This window comes from Bidens hawaiensis, unplaced genomic scaffold, assembly GCF_021521415.1.
Source record: "Bidens hawaiensis isolate Kalapana, Puna unplaced genomic scaffold, B.hawaiensis_p1.1 tig00013327_1, whole genome shotgun sequence".
Lineage (NCBI taxonomy): Eukaryota > Viridiplantae > Streptophyta > Magnoliopsida > Asterales > Asteraceae > Bidens > Bidens hawaiensis.
The window spans coordinates 40,422-47,373 of record NW_027492129.1 but is presented as its reverse complement, the minus strand read 5'-3'; positions in this window follow the sequence as shown (position 1 = coordinate 47,373).

Below are 6,952 nucleotides of genomic sequence, written 5' to 3'. Positions count from 1 at the left end.
TATATGATATTGTTTTTTGGTATGTGTTTAATGGACAAGAGTAGTATTAGCACTCTTTATGTACAAAGGTTAGGTTTTTTTTGTTGGTTTCTTTTTTCTTTCTTTCTAATTCAATGTTAAAATGTTAAAAAAGAAACGGGAACATGTCAAAGGGGGTCTAACAGGGTGGAAGTTGTCCAAAGTGTATCAAAAAATATGATTTCTTTTATCATATTTGTATTATAAATGAAACAGTGCAACTTTTGTAATATGCATCCTGTTGTAAATTATTGGACGATGTTGTGAATTATTGGATGACATATTTGTCAAAGTCTTTGGCCACATGACAACTCCAAGTTAAATTCAATAGTTAAGTCTGTCGGTAGATTTACCTTTTGTGTAGTATAAATAATACTACGATGAAAATGAAAGATCATCCCTTCTGTGTTTAAGTTCTTATCTTTATCCCTCCTAAATTATCTACAATATTCCAGTTTATAGATATTGGGGTAATAATAGTTAAATTATAACACGTTATCAGCACGAGCCGCTTATATCCTAATCAAGAAAGGTAATAGGCACAAAGGTATTCACATAAGTATCATAAACACTTATTTAATTATGTACATTGAAAATATATATATATGCATATACATATACTAAGTAATAGCAATAATGTGTATAAACATTGTTATTAAAATTTGATAACTATTCTAACTTTTATTTATATATGCACACTAATATTTCATTAGAAGTTAGATTTGTTTACACTAACAACTCTATTCTTATTATTGTGCATACTAATTATATATTTTATGAAATAAACTTTATTTAATATCTTATTTATTTTCTTACTTTAAAATAATTAATATTACACACACACACATACAAACGGTAATATTACCGTTATAAAACGGTAATATAACCGTTGTAAAACGGTTATAAATTTTCACTATAAATAACCAATTAACAACTCCATTTCATTTACAACAAACATTCTTCTTCTTAAGTTTATCCCAGATAAAGCTTTCAAGATGATTCATCCAGTTTTAATGTTAACTACCATAATGCTGATAATCTTATTGTTCTTAATTTGTAATCTCCCACCTAGAGAGTTTAATCTTTTCTTTTTTCTTTATCTATTTATAGCTCTACCTTTGTATCTTCTTTCAATTTTAATAAGTATGTAATCCTAATATTTATCTTATTTGTGTTTAGTACTAAAATGGCAAACATCGCAAAAACTTGAATTTTCAGCTCTTAATATCACCGGAGATAATTATATGTCATGGACGGCACATTTTAAACGACATCTCAAATCAATGGGTGTTTTGAACACGATAATTGTGAGGATCAAGACAAGGCAAAAGCCTATGTCTTCCTCCACAAACACATTGATGAGATGTTACAATTTGAGTATTCAAATTGTGAGGATCCATGCATTTTTTGAGAAGATTTAAAAAGCAGATTTGATGATCAAAGGGAAGTTCTACTTCCCACTGCTAGAGATGAATGGAACAATCTCAGGTTCCAAGATTTCAAAAAAGTAAATGAGTACACCTATGCTTTGTTCAGAATATGCTCAACGCTCCGATTTTGTGGGCAAACTGTTACTGAGGGAGATATGTTGGAGAACGTTCTCCACATTTCATGCATCAAATATAAACTTGCAAACATATTATCGATTGCAGGATTTTAGGAGATACTCTGATCTAAATGCATTACTCCTTGTAGCAGAGAAATATAATGAATTATTGATGAAAAATCGTCAATCTCGTCCCACGGGTTCATTAACAATACTAGAAGCAAATGTTGCTCACAAAAATTCTCATAAAAATTCTGGTCATAAATGAGAATAAGGTCGTGGATGAGGCCATGGACGTGGCCGTGATCATTTTGACAAAAGGCATTTTAATGAACGTAAGCATTCATTTAAATGGAACACTAATTTTTACGGTCGTGGCCGTGGTCGTAGCCTGAGAGCCAATAATTGCCATGTTCCACAAAATACCAATTCCAACCAACACAATAAATGGAATGAAGCTGGTAGATCCGAAAACAATGACACTTCATATTTTAGATGTGGAACCACTGGTCAAAGACTTGTCGCACAGCTCCACATATGTGTGAACTATACCAAGCCTCTCTCAAAGGAAAAGAGAAAGAAGTGAGCCATGTTGATAACTTTGATGATATCAATGCTGAGCTGAGCATTGTAGACTTTGATGTGGAACTCTGAAACAAATGTTGCTTGACGGCAATAATTATATGCAATGATTAAATGTGTTTCTCATTATCTTTAATTATGTAGTTCCCTTCATGTACTATTTGTTTTTCAATTAAATAAATTTCTTATTAAAAATATCAAAATGTCTTCGTTATACACTTATTATTTTTCTTAATATTTTCAAGATTTAAAATGAAAATCACTGGAGCCCAAGATCAAACAAATGAAGAAGATATATGTATAGCGGATAGTGGAGCCACGCATACTATACTTAGATCTAAAAAATATTTTCATAAACTGAAACCAACAAAAGGGATCATCAATACAATATCAGGTCCTACAAACTTCATAGAATGATTGAGAAAAAGCTAATTTAGCATTAACAAATGGTACAAAGCTCAAAATAGAAAATGTTTTATTTTCCCCAAAATCAACAAGAAATTTGTTGAGTTTCAAAAACATATATCATAATGGATATGATACTAAGTCAAGGACTGTTAGTAATGAAAAATATTTGCCTATCATAAGCAAATATCAGATATTGGAAAAACTGCCAATGCTCCATTCTGGTTTACATTATACATATATAAATGTGCCTCAAGCATATATGGTAGTAAAAGAAAATCGTTGTGATTCTGGTATCATAAACTTATGGCATGACAGATTAGGCCATCCAGGATCCACAATGATGAAAAGGATCATTAAAAATACACATGGGCATCCACTGAAAGATCAAAAGATCCATAAAATTGGTAAAATGTCTCAATGTACATCTTGTTCTCTTGGCAAATTAATTACAAGACCTTCGCCATTAAAAGTCGATAAAGAAACACCAATGTTTCTTGAAATAATTCAAGGTGACATATGTGGACCAATTCATCCACCATGTGGACCATTTAGATACTTCATGGTCTTAATAGACGCATCCATCATATGGTCTAATATCTCTTTATTATCGACTCGTAATGTTGCTTTTGCAAAATTTCTTGCACAAATTATCAAATTACGTGCGCATTTTCCCGATTATACTATTAAAAGAGTAAGTATTAATAATGCGGGAGAATGTACATCACATGCTTTTGATGATTATTGCATGTCTGTGGGGATTGTTGTAGAACACCCTGTTGCTCATGTACACACACAAAATGGCTTAGCCGAGTCGTTGATCAAACGCCTACAGCTAATAGCTAGACCACTAATAATGAGGACAAAACTCCATGTTTCTATTTGGGGTCATGCAATTTTGCATGCTAGATCATTAATTCGTGTGAGACCAAGTGCGAATCATAAATACTCTCCCACACAACTTGTTTCCGAAAATGAGCCAAACATCTCTCACTTTAGGATTTTTGGGTGCGCTGTGTATGTTCCTATTGCACCACCACAACGCATAAAAATGGGTCCCCAAAGAAGGTTGGGAATATATGTTGGATATGAAACGTCTTCCATCATAAGATACCTTGAACCTTTGACAGGTGATGCATTTACAACACGTTTTGCTGATTGCCATTTTAACGAGACAATGTTCCCGGCATTAGGGGGAGAAATGAAAACACAAGAAAGAGATATATCATGGTGTGTGCCATCATTGTTACACCTAGACCCAAGATCAAACAAAGTGAGACAGAGGTTCAAAAAATAATACATCTACAAGAAATTTCCAATCAGTTACCTGATGCATTTACTGATATAAACAGGGTCACTAAATCTCATATACCAGCTGCTAATGCTCCAGCTCGAGTTGAGATTCCAAGTAAGCAAAACCATAATAATGCACCTCATGAATCCCAAAAACGTTTAAAATGTGGAAGGCCAATCGGTTCAAAGGATAAAAATCCTCGAAAAAGAAAGAGTTCTTAAAATGATATTGGCCCTACGGAAGGAATGAATGACAAAACCTTCCATCAGGAAAGAATAAATAATATAACATTCCCATAGGAAGAAATAAATGATTCCAATAAGGAATTGTCAATCAACTATGGTCAATCACATATAATGTGGGATCGAGATGAAATGGAAAATATTGATGATATATTTTCTTATTCTGTAGCAAATGATATCATGGAAGAAAATGATGAGCCTGAACCAAAATCTGTAGATGGTTGTAAAAATCGACAAGATATGAACAAATGGAAAAATGCCATGGAAGCTGAATTAAACTCACTAAACAATTGAAAGGTTTTTGTACCTATTGTCTTTACACCGAAGTCAATAAAACCTGTAGGATATAAATGGGTTTTTATGAGAAAACGAAATGAGAAAAATGAAGTTACAAGATATAAAGCGAGACTTGTAGCTCAAGGTTTTTCTCAGAGGCCAGTAATTGACTATGAAGAAACATATTCTCCTGTTATAAATGCTATTATGTTTAGATATTTAATCAGCTTAGCAGTCTCTAAAAATTTAGAGATGCGTCTTATGGATGTTGTCACAGCTTACTTGTATGGATCACTAGACAGAGACATCTATATGAAAATTCCCGAAGAATTTAAACTCCCCGAAGCATTAAGCTCTAAGCCTAAGGAAATGTATTCCATCAAGTTACAAAGATCCTTGTATGGGCTGAAACAATCTGGAAGGATGTGGTACAAACATTTGAGTGATTATTTGAGAAGCAAAGGATACACAAATAATCTTATTTGTCCATGCGTCTTCATTAAGAAGACAACATCAGGATATGTGATCATAGCTGTGTATGTTGATGATTTAAATTTAATTGGGACACAAAAAGAAATTAATGAAGCAATTGCTCTTTTAAAGAAAGAATTTGAAATGAAAGACCTTGGAAAAACCAAATATTGTCTTGGTTTACAAATTGAGCATATGCATAATGGGATACTTGTGCATCAATCAACTTATACTGAGAAACTCTTAAAGCGTTTCAATATGGACAAAGCAAATCCTTTAAGCACACCAATGGTTGTTAGATCACTCAATGTTGACAATGATCCATTTCGTCCTTGCGAAGATAATGAAGAGATTCTTGGTCCCGAAGTACCATACATCAGTGCAATTGGAGCACTTATGCATCTTACTAACTGTACAAGACCTGTCATTTCTTTTGAAGTTAATTTATTGGCAAGATTAAGTTCATCCCCTATTAAAAGACATTGGAATGGCATTAAACATATTTTTCGGTATCTAAAAGGAACTACTGATTTAGGTTTATTTTATTCTAACGATTCAAAAGAAGGGTTAGTTGGTTATGCAGATGCAGGTTATTTATCTGATCCCCATAAAGCAAAATCTCAAACTGGATACATATTTAAGAATGGAGGACCTGCGATTTCATGGCGTTCTTAGAAACATACACTCATTGCAACATCTTCAAATCATGCTGAAGTCATTGCATTGCATGAAGCTTCAAGAGAATGCGTATGGTTAAGATGTATGTCACGACACATATTGATTTCTTGTGGACTAGAGAAAGATCAAATTCCAACTCCTATCTATGAAGATAATGCAGCTTGTGTCACACAGATGAAGGTAGGGTATATCAAAAGTGACTATACAAAGCATATACCACCAAGATACTTTGAGTATACTCGGGACCTTATTAAAGAAAATCAGGTTGAGATGAGATATGTCCAATCCAACAACAACTCAGCTGATATTTTCACAAAAGCACTTCTCACAGCAACATTCAGGAAACATGTTCATGATATTGGCATGCGCCATGTACGGACAATGTAACGACCTGCAACTCGAGGGGGAGCTATATACTGCACTCTTTTTCCCTTAGCTAAAGCTTTTTCCCATTGGGTTTACTTTAGCAAGGTTTTTAATGAGGCGGTACTCCAAGACACCAATGTTTTCAAAAAGTGTCATCCAAGGGGGAGTGTTGTAAATTATTGGACGATGTTATGAATTATTGAATGACATATTTGTCAAAGTCTTTGGCCACATGAACACTCCAAGTTAAGTTCAATAGTTGAGTTTGTCGGTAGATTTACCTTTTGTGTAGTATAAATAATACTATGATGAAAATGAAATATCATCCCTTCTGTGTTTAAGTTCTTATCTTTATCCCTCCTAAATTCTCTACAACATTCCAGTTTATAGATATTGTGGTAATAATAGTTAAATTATAACACATCCTTATTATTATTGTATTTTTGTGGCAGGATTGTGCAGTGGATTTATCATGTGCACTACTTCCAATCTTAGATGTCGCTTCTGCAATTTTTGAAGCCATGTTGTTTATTGAAAAGACGCAAGTAAATGTATTAATTTTATCTGTTACACCCCGATCAAAGGCAGCGGAACATGCCGGGGTGAAACGGATTGCCCAAGAACACAAGACACTATTAAAGTGACAATATTTAATCAACTCATTAATTTCATTCAATCATCAAAGTAACACATATTGTTCATACAAATAAACAACAAAATATAAAAAGATAGATATTGTTCGTTCTTCTAATAACCTAGCGGTATCAAATAGAATGACGTCTTCGAACTCCAACTCAAGTAATAATCAAACCTGTAACAATGCATAAAATAACATTTGTCAACACGTATGTTGGTGAGCAATTTCATAGTTTTGAGTATATATAATATGAGCGAAATCAACAAACGTATATGAGACTATAAATAAAAGCATCAATCGTGGTATATAAAACATATGTAAATGAGGATCCTTTCTAATCGGTAACAACCGACATACTTGGATAATGAGACCCTATTCTACTAGCACAAGGCTAAGTAGTTAGGGGAGCGTATGATCATACTTAATGAGGCTCAACA